The sequence below is a fragment of the Pan troglodytes genome, chromosome 2, assembly GCF_028858775.2.
Source record: "Pan troglodytes isolate AG18354 chromosome 2, NHGRI_mPanTro3-v2.0_pri, whole genome shotgun sequence".
NCBI classification, from domain to species: domain Eukaryota; kingdom Metazoa; phylum Chordata; class Mammalia; order Primates; family Hominidae; genus Pan; species Pan troglodytes.
Window position 1 is genome coordinate 179,787,210 of NC_086015.1, and position 19,276 is coordinate 179,806,485.

At 36.1% G+C, this 19,276-nt stretch overlaps 1 long non-coding RNA gene across 1 annotated transcript in view; it reads right to left on the reverse strand.

Annotated features, from left to right (window-relative positions):
- Positions 1 to 2,981: 2,981 nt before the first annotated feature.
- Positions 2,982 to 19,276, reverse strand: part of LOC100612016 (uncharacterized) — a 31,449-nt gene continuing 15,154 nt past the window's right edge. Inside the window, exon 3 of the long non-coding RNA XR_127425.4 lies at positions 2,982 to 3,520. This is a non-coding gene — a long non-coding RNA (uncharacterized LOC100612016). The remainder of the gene's footprint in view (positions 3,521 to 19,276) is intronic.

Here is a 19,276-nt window from a genome sequence, read left to right on the forward strand (position 1 = left end):
ATGGAACTGGAGATCATTATTCTAAGTGAAGTAACTCAAGAATGGAAACCTGAACATCGTATGTTCTCACTCATAAGTGGGAGCTAAACTATGAGGAAGCAAAGACATAATAATGATACAATGGATTTTAGGGACTTGGGGGAAAGGAGGGATAAAAGACTACAAATTGGGTACAGTGTATACTGCTCAGATGATGGGTTCACCAAAATCTCACAAATCACCACGAAAGAATTTACATGACTAAACACCACCTATTTCCCAGAAATCCATGGAAATTTTAAAAAAAAAAGGAAAAATTTAAACAGAATCTAAGTAATGAAGAGAAAGTGAGACAAAATAAATTTTAAAAGAGTAGTAGTAGTCAAGGAGTCGGGGGGAAGACCAGCTATAGACTGTTTCAAAATAAGTAATTTTTTAAAAGCTTAATGAAGTATAAGCAAAGAGGTATCATGTAAAGAAAACTAAACAGAAAGTGGGATGAACTGGGGAGGGGTGTACAGTATCAACCAGAATGGGATATAACATTAAATATACTAGTCAGATAAAATGGATATTATATAATTATGAATCAGTTAGTATAAGGTAGTGAAAAAAGTGGCTGTGTAGTTGTCATAAACATGTATATAACAACCAATATAGCTGGTAGCTCACAAAATCAAACCTTTTTATGGTGCCAGGATAGCAAAGAATAAAAAGTTAATTACCGTGAGAGTCTTCAATATGTTTCTGTCAGAAACGGACAGATGTAGTAGGTTTGAGTCAGGTAAAAATTGAATAATAGAATTCATTAAATGTGAGCTAACATATATTAAGAACTATACATACCTCAAAATAAACAAGAGGATTTCAGTAAATGTGTGTCCCTGTAATATTTACAAAAATTAGTCATCTTGGTCACAAAGACAATCCTAGTGATTTTTTTTAAGTAAAGATTTTACAGTCACATTCTCAGCATAATACAATTAAAAATTAATAGACCTAGAAAAAAATTGTAATACAACAAATAGACAAAAGGCTCATACCAATGATATATGAGCCGTTATAAATTGACATAGAGAAGAAAATATCCCAACAGAAAAAAAATGGCAAACCATGTGAATGAGCATGCACAGAGAAGATATCCAAGGTCTTAAAACAGGGCAAACATGCTCACTTTTACTGATTAGCAAAATAACTGAATAAAATACTATGTATCTACGCCCTGGAAAAATGTACAGATATTCAAAGCAAAGAATTAGAGACTACTTATTTGAGTTGGAGGGATTTCCATTGCATATTATTTTTAAAAAGCAAGATAGTCAAATCTACAGAGACTTGGGGGAAAGGGTGGGGAGGGGGGGTGAGGGATAAAAGTCTACAAATTGGGTGCAGTGAAAGTACCCAATACAAGTAGATTAATGATCATCAAGGACTGGGGATGAGAACAGGGATTAACTATTGATCCCAGCAGAGATCATACTGGGGTGATGAAAAACAACTGATTTCATGGAGACAGAGAGTAGAATATTGGCTACTAGAGGCTGGGAAGGGGAAGGGGATCAAGGTGGAGGGGAAAAAGTGAGGATGGTTAATAGGTACAAAAGTATAATTAGATAGAATGAATAAGGTCTAGTATTTGATAGCACATCAGGGTGACTACGGTCAACAGTAATTTATTGTATATTTTAAAATATTGAAAGAGTGGACTGGAATGTTTCTAACACAAAGAAATGATAAATTCTTGAGGTGATGGATACCCAGTTACCCTGATATAATTATTACACGTTGTGTTCTGTATCAAAACATCACATGTGCCCCATAAATATATATAACAATTATGTACCCATAATAATGAAAAAATGAAAAATTTTTAAATCATGTTTGGGAAGTGATTAAGTCATGAGGGCTCCACCCTTGTGAATGGGATTAGTGATTTTATAAAAGGGGTTTCCAAGAGCTGCCTGGCCCTTCCATCTCTCTGCATGTGAGGATACAGCATTAGTCTCTTTTTGCCCTTCTGCCATGTGAGGCTGCAGTGAGAAGAGGACATCTTGGAAGAAGAGAGCAGCCATCACCATACACTAACCCAGAATCTGCTGGCATCCTGATGTTAGGCTTACCAGTGTCCAGAAGTGTGGAGAAATACATTTCTGTTTTTTATTTTAAAAATAAAAATAAATAAAATATTTAAGTAGAGGCAGTATAATATTATGTACATGCAAGTTAGTTTATGATCCCACTGTAGGGACTGACAGTTTCCCTAATAATAAATTCATATTCCAGTGAAGGTTCTATAAAGTCTTATCAGAAATCCACAAATCAGAAGTGACCATTCCAAGTGCTTCTGTTTTCCACATCTTGATTATCACCTAAACATAGAAAATGTCAGGAAAATGATTTTACTGGTAAAATTATTGGTTTAATTAACATGGAAAATGTTAGAATTGGGCTTGTATTGGTAAAATTAAATATATTCAAGAAATGTTTATTGGGTAAAATACTATGAGACCCATCCTCCCTCCAATCCCTCGCATGAGCAAAATAGAAGACAGTGGCGTGTCTTCTGAATTCCTTGGAAAGATATCAAAGCTTGACCAATAAGCAGACCTATGCCCAACCTTTGCAAATCAATGTGACTATTAGAATATCAAAAGCCAGCTTCCAGAGATCCTGTCATGTTATCCTGAGTGACCCTTTCATCTAGTATGGAGGTTGAAGAATTTAAAAGAACAAAGAGCCGTGCCTTCTTCAAGCTGACAGACCCAGTTATAGAAGCTATTTTCTGCCTGCTTACTAATGTTTGGTTGTTTAGTAAATGTCTTTACGTGTGTAAAAATTTTGTCAGAGATTTCTTTCATTAAAACCTGAAAGTAAGATTGTGGGGGACTGCTGACTCTCACCAGCCACATCAAACTAGTTGCTACCATTCTCAACCAAAGAACCTCTTCAGAAAGAAATTAGCTGTGTCAGTTCCCAACAATAAAGAAATAAAAGTATCTTTTAAAAAAGAAAACTATATAGATTATCTCTTTATTAAAAGAATAATGCCATGAGTATACACAAACAAAACTTTCATATTAAAGTTTTGGGAGGTCACAGGTTTGCCCATTTCCATTCATAGACTACTGGGTCTACTGCCAACAGGTAAGCCCTTGAACCTTAGATATAGTCATGCAAATTCAACCCTTACTTGAGTAGACAAGATGTGAAAGTTGAAGGACACAGGTAGGATCCCTGATTCTATTCAATTACAGTATTCCAGAAGTAAACTTTTTGGAGGCAGACTTTTAACAATGTACAAGATAGGATAGTTTTCTGATCACAGAGATTTGCAGTTCTTTCTCTGCGGGTACAGACCAGTGTATATGTGTCCATTTGGCTGGTTTTCCATTATGGCCGACTAGTGAATGCTAAGATTTCATAATGAGAAAGTCACTGTAGAAGTTTCCTTTCTTGCTTGGGTTTTGAAAAGCAGGAACATGAATGAGGAAATGACCAAAATCTTCATCTCAGTGGAAAACATATAGTAAAGGAGGCAATCCTAAGAAATAAAGGAAATTAAATTAGAAAAGGAATGGATAGAAGTACCTTGAACTCATGATTGGAGATTTTTATTTAATTAAAATGAGACCACTGAGAGGGTTTTGATTAGTTCAATGGGTGATCTTCTTCCACAGAAGTTACTAAAAAGACAAAAATAACTGGCAATTTCAAGCTAATGGAGGAAAGTCGGATGTCTGAGAGCAAATGAAGAGAAAAAAACATAAAATGATAGTGGCTGTATATGAAATTGAGAGAATAATAGAAGAAAAGGGAAATCTATTTAAAGACATTATTTAGGAAGAAACTACAAGATCTGTTGATAGTGAACAAAAGATAAATTTCCCATTGACGTAAGGTGAAACAAACACACACTTCATCCATCCACCAGCATCTCATGAATCTTCTAAAAGTGCTACTTCCACCATGTTATCTTTCTGTCCCCAAAAGGGAGAGCCTTAGTTTAGAATTTTAGAATAAGGTCTAAATTCCTTATCTTGAAATTTAAGACTTTCTGTAGTATAGTCCCAAATTCTCTTTTTCAAAACTACCTTTAAAAATAATTCTGATAAAGGAAGATATTTATGCAGCCGACAAACATATATATATATATAGATAGATAGATAGATAGATAGATAGATAGATAGATATTAAAAAAAGCTCATCATCACTGGTCATTAGAGAAACGCAAATCAAAACCACAATGAGATACCATTTCATGCCAGTTAGAATGGCAATCATTAAAAAGTCAGGAAACAACAGATGCTGGAGAAAATGGGGAGAAATAGGAAGGCGTTTACACTGTTGGTGGGAATGTAAATTAGTTCGACCATTGTGGAAGACAGTGTGGCGATTCCTCAAGGATCTAGAACCAGAAATACCATTTGACCCAGCAATCCCATTACTGGGTATATACCCAAAGGATTATAAATCATTCTACTATAAAGACACATGCACACATATGTTTATTGCAGCACTGTTCACAATAGCAAATACTTGGAATCAATCCAAATGCCAATCAATGATAAACTGGATAAAGAAAATATGGCACTATTACACCATGGAATACTATGCAGCCATAAAAAAGGATGTGTTCATGTTCTTTGCAGGGACATGGATAAAGCTGGAAACCATCATTCTCAGCAAACTAACACAGGAACAGAAAACAAAACACTGCATGTTCTCATTCATAAGTGGGAGTCGAACAATGAGAACACATGGACACAGGGAGGGGAACATCATATACCGGGGCCTGTCGGGGGGTTGGGGGCTAGGGGAGGGATTGCATTAGGAGAAATACGTAGTGTAGATATTTGATGGTGCAGCAAACCACCGTGGCACGTGTATACCTATGTAACAAACCTGCATGTTCTGCACATGTATCCCAGAACTTAAAGTATAATAAATAATAATAATAATAATAATTCTCATTGCAGGAGTCTTGTGAGTTTCTGTTCCACAACTCAGAAGCAGATTTAAAACTAATTTTATATAATTCAATCCTGATCAAGAGCAGGGCTTTCTTATCCCACTATCTTTCTAAGTGTTCCACCTTCTGTTCTAACATACAGAGATGTACGAGGATGTGAGTTAGATAAATCAGTGAATGTACCTCACATTCAGGTGGAAAACTTTGTGGGATGGATCTGCAGGTGGGACGGGCCTGGGCAGAGACATAAGCACAGGTGAGCTAAGCAATTGACTTTGGTCTATGACCTGACCATGTGCTGTATTGGCCTCACTAAAGGCTATGTCTCTCTTGCAAGAACTTTCATTTCTTCATTTCACTCTCTCCTGTCATTGGAAGCCCAACTTTTCTTCTCTCAGCTTCTCATTACTTTTTCACTCATCCGTGTGAGTTGAGAAACCATCGACCTGTACGATGGTTGAGTATTTGTAACCATTATGGCTCCTCAGTGAACAACTGCGGACTCCCATCTAGCTCTGACACAGTTCCAGCTGGAGAAAATAAGAGGTCCCTGTGGGGTACAAGTAAAAGGAGGAAACCGCAAAAATAACCATGAAATAGTTATTGCCATGAAGTTACTTCATATGTCCTTAATTTTACACGTAATTGATTCTTTCTTCAGCAAGAAATGTTTCACTGTTTCCTTGGTATTTTGGTCTGCTTTTGGGGTCTAAGCCACACTTCTAAGACTCTTAGCTTTTCCATTGCCTCATTTCATTATCTTTATTCCCATTCCACTTCAAACTTATGGCCATGTCCTAAATACTTTAATCATCACAATTTTTCTCTACCCAATGTATTAGGTTAGTGCAAAAATAATAGTGGTTTTTGCCATTAAAAGTAATGGCAAAAAATGGTAATATTAAGTGTAACCACCCTGACACAATGCCATAAGATAAATTTTCAACCCTGCTTCATCCCAAAGTCTGCCTTCTCCATATTTATACCTGGACTGCTGATTCATCACTGCTAGAGAAAAATCACACAACCACTGAGATTGATACCATTAAAAATTCATGGCCTCAAACCCTAACTGTCCAGAAATCCTGCACTTCTTCTCCAGGCAAATCTCTTTCCTATTGTCCACAGTGACTATTTTTATACTTCTCCACCTTCCTCAAACCTCTGAACCAGATGCTGCTCACTTCATTCTCAACAAAAGACCTAACCTGCTGTTTACAAAGAAAATAGAAACCTGCTGCGGGGCGCGGTGGCTAATGCCTGTAATCCCAGCACTTTGGGAGGCCGAGACGGGCGGATCACGAGGTCAGGAGATCGAGACCGTCCTGGCTAACACGGCGAAACGCTGTCTCTACTAAAAATACAAAAAATTAGCCGGGCATGGTGGCGGGCGCCTGTGGTCCCAGCTACTTGGGAGGCTGAGGCAGGAGAATGGCGTGAACCCGGGAGGCGGAGCTTGCAGTGATCCGAGATAGTGCCACTGCACTCCAGCCTGGGCGACAGAGTGAGACTCCGTCTCAAAAAAAAAAAAAAAAAAAAAACCTGTTGTGTGGAATTACCTCAATTCCTCCACCACACCCATAACCTCGTCTGTTTCTGACTATATACCCATATTCTATCCTCCTTCCCTTGCTATAAATGGAAAAATTAACATGTCCTCACAATGTATTATTCTCTTTTTCATGTATCATTTTGGAGAGGTAAATAGGAGTTTCTGTTATATAATATTGGAGGCTACCACCACATTGCCTGAGAAGAAGCTGCCTGAGATTAGTGGCTCCTCATTTTCCAATGGGAGGGATTTCTATTATTTTCAGCTTCGTACAAGGTGTGCAGGTTCTATCACGCCAGGGATTTGATATCCGTGATAGCAGGTAGCCAGCTGCAAGATATCTGTCTGTGACTCCTTGAGTAGTTGGTATGCAGATCTATACTGCATATTATTTGCTCTCTCCACTTAGTACAAAGGATAATAACAGGAGAGTTAGAGCCCCTTCCCAACAGCATTGCTCTACTGTGGGTCCAGCTGTGCCCAGGAATAAGGCATATGCAGATCTAATGCATTTCAGCATATAGTCTCTTCTTTAATCATTGTGCAAGAATAAGTAGGGTCATCTTGCTCCAGGAATACAAGTTTACTCACACCATCCATACTGTTAAGTGTGTCCCCAATCATTCGTATCTGACAACCTCTCCTAGGGAGTAAAGGTATTACTACAAGATGCCGGAACTAACATCTGTGACCTTCACCTCAGTTTTAAGATGTTTATCTAGTGGTGTGGTGGGTCTCTCTCTGTATCTTACCTCCTTTAGGGCTGTTGACATCATGTAAGAGACAGTTCCAGGTCACTGGCAATGGGAAAATTCCTAAGATGGAGCTAGGTGCTCCACTCATTCTGACATCAAGATTTACCACCACAACATGCAGGGTTTTTGTTTTGTTTTGTTTTGTGTCTTGTTTTGTTTTGCTTTGAAATAGGATCGTGCTCTGTCGCCCAGCCTGGAGTGCAGTGGTGCTATCATGGCTCACTGCCGCCTTGACCTCCTGGAACCAAGTGATCCTCCCACCTGGGCCTTCCTAGTAGCTGGGACTATGGGCGCATGGCATCACACCGGGCTAGCTTTTGTATTTTTTGTAGTGATGGAGTTTTGCCATGCTGCCCAGGCTGGACTTTAACTCCTGGGCTCAAGTGATCCTCCCACCTCAGCACCTCAAAATGCCCGAGCCTGAGACATGCAGTTTTGATAAACTGTACCCAGCAACATGCAGTTCTGATAAACACCAAAGTGACATGAATCATAAAAATCACAGCTCAAACCATATCATAATCACAAAAGGAGCCCAAAGAATTAATAAAAGAGAGCATAAGATGTTGAAAAGTGATAACAGCCCTTCCTAGGAGAACAAATGGAAGGACAACCAGAACCCTGATGGGCTAACCAAAGACTTCAATGGTTCAGGCACAATTTTGTTTAAAAATCTCACTTTTTAAACCATCCCCAGGATAAGAAATTTATTTCCTGGCACCCCATCAGCACTGATTCATTAAGATGGGCAGCTGGCACCCGCTTTGATTCTGCCTCTACCTATGAGGTAGTAGATGATTCCAGAGAGACTTTCCGTGGAACAGCAGGCAGAAGCTAACTGCATGGTGGTCCAAGAGCCTAAGAAGCAGATTCTTCCTGGTGCTGTTTTTTTTTTTTTTTTAACATATCCATACACTTGATAATAAATTATTAGTATCCATCTTCCACTGGCTTACAGCATGTCATTTCTTCACATTTCTACAATATTTTGCTCGAACTTCACTATCATTTGGATTTTAGTTTACTTTTATTCAGGTGTTTTTTTCCTTGATTTCACATTTTTCTCACGTGAGCTGCGAATACAACTAGACTTCAAACCAGAGCATTTGATCTCCCCTTGTGCTTAACTTTCCAGGAAGATGTCGCAATTGCCCCTGAACAATAATCAAAAGGCACTTCTCTCTCTTCCTCTGAAAAATCACAGCTCCTGGGTGGGGAAGTGAGTGGAGATGTTACATCTCTCACATCCTTACTTTAGTTTCGAGAGTGAGAAGAGATGAAAGAAGATGAAAACAGACTTCAAAACACACAGAAAACTCCTGTATTTACAAAGGGGAAAAAATGATGGCGTTCAAAACACTACAGAGCAACGTAAGCAGTATCTCCAACTCCCAAACAAATAAAAGAACCTTTCACAAAAGAAATCGTATGTGACCCGAGACAATAAACCTCTGTACAGTTCAGAAGTTGGTTTTATAGCTAAAATAGTCAGGCTTTGCCTCGACATACCCACAGTTCTGGAACATGAAACTTTTCAATACCCATCGTGTTCAAACTATTGCCACCCCATAATTTCCTCAATCCCATTTCACTGAAGTGGAATGTTTTATGCATAGCAGCCATTTTAAATCAAGAGGGGCAGGAAGTTACCTATACAGTCTGTTATGAACTTCCTAAACTTAAGTAAGATATTTCAATCCCATGCAAGGAGAAACCAGTGGTGAATTTATGATATGAGTTTTGTCTTTTAATTAAGAACTTAAAAAAGAGTTGACAAAGTTTTTTTGAAAGTGAAAAGAGGCAAAATAGATCTATTGGAGAGAGTTTCTGAGTTGGAGAGTGGAGTACAGGCAACCTTACGAGGAGCTCGGACCTGGGAATCAGCATTTGCTGTAACTTGTAGTGAATGTCAGGGAAGAGTAGGTGGTGGAGAAGGACAGATTGGGCAGGTGGAATTTAGTGTCTAGAGACACATGGTGTCTTTTGGCACAACTGGTGATTATCGTCATCAGAGAGGCAACTGGGTGGGGTGAAGTCTCTGTAGGTAGAGGGTGCATGCAATGGGGTATCTGGGATGCTGGCCAACAACAGGGAAGACTGGCAACAAGGAAAGAACCTCAGCTCCTGGACTGTTGTGTGATTTAATAACTGAAGGAGAATGGAAGGAGCAAGGCAGCATTTCAATACAAATGACAACAATTACTAACAATAATAGATTTGCTAAAACACTGGGAAGGATTGAGTCTTGTACTTCATAGAGGAAACTGAAACTCGAACTACATAGCCTTCCCAAATTCTCTCAGCTAGTGGGTCCCAGAGCCAGATTTATCAAAAGGCAGATCTACTTAGATCCAGAACTCATAAGCACCATGGTGTATTTTACTGAGCTAGAAAGAGCAGAGGTGCAGGGAACTCGGGAAATGATGCACAAGGTTGTGATCCACATATAAGTACATAGCAGTTCCTGTTTTCATAATGTTAAACGTAAGGAAACATAAGTAAAAGTCTACAGCATTCTAGAATTTACGTAGCACTTTCACTTGGGTGGTTTCAAAACCAAGATAGAAACCTAGACAATCAGGTTCAGTGTCCAAAGACCTAACAGAATCAGCAAGGTTCTGTCTAGGATGACTTGAACATTAAGCCATCCTTTAAAAAACATCTACAAGAATACATAGGAGAAATTTTTTAAGACCTTGGATTAGGCAAAGGGATTTTAGGTATGACACCAAAAGCATGAGACCCAAAATAAAAAATTGTTAAATAAGGCTTATTCTCTTAATAGTGTTAAGAGAATAAAACAGCAAGCATATTTAAGTAATTTATTTTCAAATCACATATCTGACAAATGACTTGTATCCAGAATATATATGCACATGACTCTCAGAATTCAACATTTTAAAAAATCTCCCAATTTTTAAAATGGTCAAAGGCTTTTAAAAAATGCTTCATCAGAGAAAATATACAAATGGAAAATAACCTTAGTGTCATTAGTCATTAGGACAATGAAAAAATTAAAACCACAATGCAATACAACATACAACTATTTAAATAGCTGAAATCGATAGAACTAACAGTCATAAGTCTGGCAATGAGGCAGAGCAACTGGAACTCTCACACATTGCTGGTAGGAATGTAAAATGGCACAGCCACTTTGGAAAACAGTTTGGCTGTTTCTTCTAAAATTAAATATACACTTACCGTATGACCCGCAATCCCACTCCTGTTTATACAAAAGAAATAAAAACTTATGTTTACCAAAATAGCTGTATGTAAGCTAATGTTTTCAAGTGCTTTATTCATAATTGCTAAAAGCTGAAAACAACCAAAGTGTCCCCCAATTAGTGAAACAGTTGCACATACATTCAGTGCAACATTGCTCAGCAATAAAAAAGAACCACTGATATGTATGACAACATGAATGATCTCAAATGCATTATGCTCTAAGTGCAAGAAACCCCATTCAAAGACTATACACTGGATGACTTCATTTATATGACATTCTGGAAAAGGCAAGAACTGTCAGGCAGAGAACAGATCAGTGGTTCCCAGGGATTGAAGTGGAGGAGGGGCCAATTACAAAAGGGCAGCATGAGAAATTGGTATGTGTGTGTGATGAAACTCTTTAGCAGCTTGATTGTGGTGGTGAACACAGGACTCTATCTACTAGCAAAATATATACTACTGTACACCCCCCCAGAAAAGTTTACTGTAAATTGAAGAATAAAAAATTGTAAACATTAAAAACTGATTATATATATATTTTACTTTTGCTGAATAAATTCTGTGTGTGTATGTGTGTGTGAGAGAGAAAGAGAAAAAGAGAGTAAAGAGAAAGAGATTTTGCCAAAAAAAATGGTTCTTTTATGAAAGTATGGGAAGTACGGACTGTCCCCTCATGCAATGTTTTATGCAGAGTAGCTGTTCAATATGCATTTGTTAAGTCAAAATGAATAAAAGAATAACAAAGTATACCAGTTACTTCAAATTAATTTCACTTACAAAATATAAATACCAAAATTAAACAATTAATGATATTTATAACTGTCTCAGTAATGATTCACATTGAGATCTTTGAACTTATATCACTCTCAACACACAAAACTTGCAAAGTTACATAAAAGCAACAAAGCCAACTCAATTAATTTATTAGCATATTTAAAATTCAGGGTGCCAATGATAATTTTAGTTGTCACTTTAAGTTATAAAGTAGCAATTTAAAAATCGTAATAATGAAAAAGAAGACTAGGACATACATATTATGTATGATTATGATTTTCTGCACATATTGAAATTCATCTTTATTATAATTGATGAATATAAAATATATAAAATTACTTTAGAACGATGTGGATACAATGAAAGTATATCAAAGGAATAATATTTCATATGCTGAATGCATTTTATATTTTATTTTTAATCCAAACTTTTGTAGAATGATTCAATGCTACTTTAAAAATTAAAGTAGCTTGTAAAGAATACAAATTACAGTCATTATCATGATTTGTTTTAAAAACAGATCATTACAGCTTAAATAACTTTCATGGGAAAGAAATCAACAATAATTCAAAAAGCAAAAGAAAGTATTGAGAAAACAACGTAAGTGTGATATTAGCAGATATATTTCACTTCTGAAGATAGATCAATGTCAAATGAAATTATCTTTTGAAAGCATAAACTTTTATGAATTTATTTTAATTTATAAAATAGCTACAGCTGTTAGTACAAAACTCTAATAGTGTTTATTGACATGCACTGAATTGGGAAAAAAAGATACAGGGAAATGAAAAGTGCACACATTCAATAGAATTTTAAGACGGTGTATATGCCCAAGCTCGCCCAGTTTTAATAGAAAGCAAGAATCTGGTTAATAATGAAGCCACTCCCTAATCTTAAGAAAGTGCAGCAGAAAATAAAACTAAGGAAAAAAATTATCTCACTTTACAATTGTGTATTTTAGACATTTCAATTGCCAGTTTTAATTTTTCCTTGCAACATGAAGCTTTGTTTTCAAGATAGCTAGTGCAGCTTCACATATTAATACTTGTGTTGTTATTTCTTTTGGTAGAGACTTGACAAATATTCCTAACTGAACAGTGGAACAACAAGGATGTGGAACTTATATCCAGCAACTTTTTTTTGTCCAGAACAACTAGTTCGGAGTTTGCCTATGAGTCAGTAATGTATTTTATGGTGATTACTAATATTTTCTTAGGAGTTCAATAAATATTTGGACAAAAAACAGACAAAAGTTACATAACTTACCTAAAGTACAGAACTAAATAAAATATTTTGAGAAAATGTTAACTCATGTCACACATCCAAGATGATGATGATAAATTATTTGTAATGGATTGATTGTTATTGGTGCCACAATACAGATGGAATTCTCTTCCTATAAAACCTCATCTAACAAGATTTACATTTCCTTTTACCTTTTTTTATAAAAGTGGTTAATGGTCATGTATCTAGACTGTGACAAGTAAAGATACTGACTTTATGAAAAATCACAGATTATATTCAGCACCTAGCACAGTGACTGGCCCACACTAATACTCAATGGAAGTTTATCGGACTGATGCGAAATGTGAATAAATTCTATGTAAAAAGAATAAAATTATGCTCTTAGGACATTATGCTAGAGTCAGTTTTAAGTAAAATGGATGTTTTATTTTTGGAGGGTTGGGAATATTCTCATACACTATATGCATGAGCAACAATTTATACAGATTTTCTGATGGAAATTTACTAAGATTTTTTTAAAGTCTTCAAATGTATATATGCAGTGATCTAACATTCTTAATTCTAGGAATTTATCCCAAGGAAAGTATTTGGAATTTGCACAAAAAAATGCCTATGTTTTTAATAATAGCAAAGACTGGAAACCTTCTTCTAAATATATAATAATAAGTGGTTAAATAAATTATGGCAGACTCACATAGTGAAATATCTTTGAACTCATTAAAAATGATGCTTTTTATGGAAGCATGTTTGTTTTATACATTAAGTAAAAATGTAGTTTAAATTGGAATGTATACTGTTATCTCATATCTTGTGCAAATATATGTGTGTGCATGTACACATAGAAAAGTGGTACGTACCAAGTTGTTAATTATTGTTGTCTATGGATGGAGGATTTTAATTTTCTTCTTTTTCCTATCTGAATTTTATAATTTTTAAACACTAGATTTTATTTATTGCTATTGAAGTATGAAAATACAAGTAAGAAAGTAAAAAAACTGATGCTTGAAACAAAAGAGTAATATGGCCACTCACCACCACAAAAATGACTAGTTTGCCCCTCTTCTGGCTAAGCTGAGTGATTGGTACTTCTTTATCAACACAACTCTACCCCTGCTATAATCCTCCCACCAGCTAGACACAATAAATAAAGAAATTCAATCATCACCCATCTCTGTTTCTTTCTCTCTCTCTCTTTTTTTTAATCCCAAGGACTTCAAAACAAAGTCTCTGTTTCTTGATAGCATTCCATCCAGAATGAGTTTCTGCTTTGTAATCCATCCTTAGAACCATTGGCACAAACCCAACCCCATAAGAAGCTCCTCTCAACACCCCCTTACTGAGGTGCTTTCACAATGACACTTAAATGAACTCTCAGATCCTGCTGCACCAAGAAAAATAAACCCAGCTTTGTGACTCTGAGTATTTGTGGTGGTCTTTGGTTGTTTCTTGTGATGATGATGGTGGTGATAATGATATTGGTGATGTTAGTAGTGGTGGTGGTTGTGATGATAGTGAGGCTGGTGATGATGGTAGAGATGATAGTGATGATAGTGGTGATAGTGATGGTAGTGCACAGGTGTTTTTAAAACTAGTAGTATTTGGGACCCAAGAAACCAAAGAAAAATATTCTCTTTCACATAGACAACAACATTATACTAAGTCCTATGACTTCCAGCACAGGAGAGGCAATCTAGTGAAACAGAAAGAAACTATACTAAGAGTCAGGAGTTATAGGTTCTAGTTCTGGTTCTGCCATTAGTTTACTTTGTTACCTGGAGCTAATCACTCAACCTCTCAGGACCTCATTTAATTCATCTGCAAAATGAAGATTTCTGGATTGACTTCTAAAGTTAACTTTTCGTATCGTGCAGCTTTTTGTCTCTGCTCTAAGTTATTAAGTCAGAGACCCAGATTAGATGATCTACAGTCCAGGTCCACTACTTGTTTTTGTAAGTAAAGTTTTTATTGACATGTAGACACATTTGTTTACACATTATCTATGGCTGCTCTCACATTACAGTGGCAGATCAGAGTGGTTACAATAGAAACTACATAGCCCACAAGGCCTAAAATATTTATTATCTGACCCTTCACAGAAAAATTTTGGTACATTAACATGCCCCTGGTCTAGGGGTATGTTAACAAGAGTTTGGTATGTTGAGGATATATCTTATTAGCAGATATATCTCGTTACCTGCTTCACAAGGTAGGGAACTCTCGTTCACTAGTGTATCCTTAGTGCCTATGTCAGTGCCTGGTTTCTAGCATATGCTGAATACATACTTTAAATGAATGAGTGTATTAGAATGAATGACTAAATGAATTATAGCCTCTGGAGGGCTGAAATGTTTATTCATTAGTATTCTTCCTGTCTTGGCAATGTTTCTATTTGCTGTGGAATTTAAAACATATCCAGATGGAGGGAAGTTTATATATAACACCCATTTTCAGTGTTGTCATATAGCATGTCCAAGTGTATATAGTTCCAACTACATAACAGGGCTTAGTCTGAAGTAAATTCTAGTATGATTTTCAAATACAGTAGCAACATACAATATCTGATCTCACTCAGGAGGCAAGTGTGGATTAATAAAAGTAGAGTCTGAGATTTCTGGAAAACAATTCTTCAGTTAGAGGACAACAGAATCAAGTAAAAGTGGAAAAGAATCATCATATGTTATAATCTTAGTACCACTATTTATTGTTTTCAGATTTCTAAAAATAAGGTTTGTGGATCTTTCTTTTGTTTGATGTAGGCTCATTGAACCAACGTTACCAGTAATGTACCCAAAGTCAAAAAGAGGTTTATGTAGCTTGCATCTTCTGTTTTTCTATATACTGGAACATCCAGTAAATTTCTCTCTCTCTCTTTTTTTTTTTTAATAGAGATGGGGATCTCGCTTTGTTGACCAGGCTGGTCTTTAACTCCTGGCCTCAAGCAGTCCTTCCATCTTGGCCTCCCAATGTTCTGGGATTACAGGGGTAAGCCATTGTGCCTGGCCAAGTAAACTTTTCTTTAAGAAGAAGTGTATTCTTTAATTGGCTCTAGTGATTGTGGGGGCTGGTTAAAAGTGAAATCTGCAGAGTGGGCTGGCAGGCTAAAGAATAAGGGAAGAGGTGATGTTTCAACTCAAGTTAGAAGGCAGTCTGCAGGCAAAATATCCTTTTCCTCTGGAAAAAGAAAAATTGAGTCTTTTTTCCCCGTCTTAAAATCTTCAACTTATTAGATGAGGTCAACCCATATTACAAAAGGTAAGTACTTTACTCAATGTCTACTAATTTAAAAGTTAATCTCGTCTAAAAAATACCTTCACTGCAACATCTAGACTTGTTTTGACCAAATATGTGCGTACTATGGCCTAGCCAAGTAGTCATATAAAATTAACCATCACACTCTTCTATATATTAGCCTCATTAAACTAAAGATTTGAAATGTACAGTTGACCTTTTCTAAAATGAAGATTCATAGAGAAGTCCTTTGTTTTTATATAACCTGATAAAAATTGGACAGCCTTAATATGGGTGTCCTGTTCCTCAGAAACATGTATTCAATAACAATGAAAGAAAATCACTGAGAAAACATTTACTAATATCACTGGCAAAGGGAAACATTACATTCAAAACACATAGCAATGGTTTTAAATATAATCTCTCAATCCTTTTTCATCTCTCACAATACAATAGCTACCCACAATATCTGGTTTTTAGGTTCTAGGCTCATGTATTTAAAAGCCTCAAAAGCTCTCAAAACTCAACTTTCGTTGGCTTTCCCCCACCCTTTTTCATTTTTCCATTGTTTCACTTCTCCAGAAGTAACCTTTGCTCCCCCAATTATGTCTTTAGCATTTATAATTTGTCCTCTTTGCCTTTTCCAGTCCCCTGCTTCACCCATTACCTGGGCCAGCGTATGAAAATTTGGGAAACCAGCTGGTACATACAGAAAAGGCAGGGAAATGGTAGTAGGTTTTTAACACTCACATTTTAACTTTTTTAAAATCCTATTTTTAACAGGATTTCAAAAAATTCCCCTGGTATTATTGCTACTTTTGGGAGTGGGATTTTTCCACAGGTGCATATCTTTCAAATTGTACCAAAAGCAACCCAACCCACTACTCTTTCATCTACCATCCACTTCTGTTCACAGTCCATACAACAGCGAAAATATAGAGCTTCTTGCAATTCCCCAACACACGATGTATTTTCTGATTCCTATGTTTTGACCTACTATTTCTTAGGTCTTACTTATCCCTTCTCTCTCATTTTGCTTTCATGACTATCCACACATAATTTAACACCTAGCTCAAATATCATTCTCTGAAGCCTTCATCAGCCAAGTTTCTTTCTCCTCTCTGGTTCCATTTTGCTATACATACACCAAAAATAATGCTTTTCATATTACATTGGAACTATTGTTTTATGAGTCCATTCTAATCAAACAGAATTACTTAAGGACTAAAACCTTATTTTGTACATCTCTGCATCCACAATTTCATTAATCAAGACTTTCAGCTACAAGAGATAGAAATCAAATTCTAATTTAGGCATAAAAGGAAAATTACTAGTTTACTAACTGATACATTCTAGATTATGTAAACTCAGATTAGTCACTCCAAAAGAAAGCAAACCTTTTTTTCCAAAATGTCCCACAGATTAATTCCCCTATAAGTTATAGGCACTTCTGTGAATTTATGTCAGGTACCACGATTAGCCCAGCCTAAGTCAAATGCCTATCACCACAGGCTCAGGAGACATTGGCATCATAATTATTACCCCAACGGGATCAAAAGTGAGGAAAGGGCGTGCTGATACCAAGAGAAATAGGAAAGATTACAATATGACAGGCAGCTAAAGACCAGGGCAACTACAGTTTGCTACTCTGGAACTTAGCACAACATGTGGTACTTGATAGGTGCTCAAAAAATATTAAATTAATAAACAAAGAGTAGTTGTTGTTCTTGGTTCTATAGCATTCTTAGGATCTAAAAACAACTTTACCAGCATATTGTATTTCTGAAGACAATTACCAACAATAATTAACCTCAGACACAGCATTAAATTCTGATACTTTATAAACCAACTGTTCCCCAAATATTTCCAACCTATGACTTTGGAAATGCAATGGTAACATCATGTAAAAAATAATTGAGAAAGTTTACAAGTAATCAAAAATTCTCATCAAGGTTTAAACATACACACATATACCCACATTAATTTATATATTTATATTTATGCCCACAAATATACACACATTAATATTTATGCACACACACATATATATATATATACACACGTAACAAATGGTCATTCTCATATCAGAGAAATATATCCTAATATAGAGTCACCAAACTATAAACTTGATAAAATCTGTTTTCCAATCAGACCTACAACTACATACTAAAAATGTTCTTATTTTATACACATTGCAAACATGTTTTATCAGGCAAAATGTAAGTTTAAAGGATAAGATCCCTCCTGTTTGGGATAGTTTAGGCACTGTTTTGTCTAAAGAGAAAGAACTAAGCATGACGAAGACAAAAGAACAATTAAATAGTGGATAAGAGAGTAAAGGTAAGCTTTCAGGGCCCTTTTTCCACATGTCATATTTAAATCAGTCTTGCTTTATTGAAGGAGGTTGTCTTTGGTATCAAGTTACGAAAACATCTTTAAAGATGCAATTTTTATGTTTTAAAAATTATGATTAAAATGTCATTTACTTTGTTATTCAAAACAAGCCATTAGCCTTAAAATATATTTTCTTTTTAAATAAAAACCCAGGATTGACCCATAATCATACAAATAAGAGCATAATCCTTCTCAATAACATTTTAGAGTCTTTCATTCTCTTTTCATTACCTCTTATCCTTGCAGCTATTCTCAGCAGCATCAGAAATCCAGAAATAGTGTCGAGCAGATATTTTGTCCAAACTTGTCAAAAATAGGCAACAGACACAGTTATATACAAATAAAGCCTTTACTGAGTCTGCGGGAGCCAAATGAACTATTCAAGGTGTTAATTAATTTTGCATTTCTAACATTTCAATCATCATTTCCTTGGAAGTGGACACCCACATGAAGAAAAGAAATGTAGCCACATGTAGCTATTATGTACAAAAAATATTCCTAATATACAAATGCAAACCTTTTCTTGGACAACATTTATATTTTCTATTAGCATCTGGCTCCTTTTTCAATAAAGTTCAGTATTTTTGACAGCCTTTCTTTCAGAAATGTGAAGGCTTCCTTGCCGTGAGCATTTCAAATGTTCAGAAATACCAACTGTGATTCAAATGATTTATAAGGTCATCACCCAAGAAAAGCCATGTACACTGAATTTTCTAGCTGCCAAATAGAGGGAAAATATAAAGAGAGATGTGTGTGTGCTTGAGTGTGTGCGTGTGTGTGTTTGGGGAGGTAACTTCTAGATTGGATGGTGAGACAAAGCAGTAATAAATAACAGAAGTGAAATGTAGAGTGTAAAAAAACAGACCTTTGTTCCTAGATACTTTAGCCTTCCACAGCCGCCAGAATACTGACTTACACATAGTAGGTGCTCTATAATAATTTTTTTAGGGTATAAGCAAAGAGAGACTGAGTCTCTATGTAAAGTAAAATATCCATAACTAAAGACCCCCTTTAAAAAAGGACAACTTGATCTACTTTATTCTTCATAATAAAACCAACTGGCATTTGCTTTGTGCTCACTATCAACTAGATAGTGGGACAGGTGCTTTCCGTGACTGATCTGATTCGAACTTTAAAGTAATTCTATGTGGCATT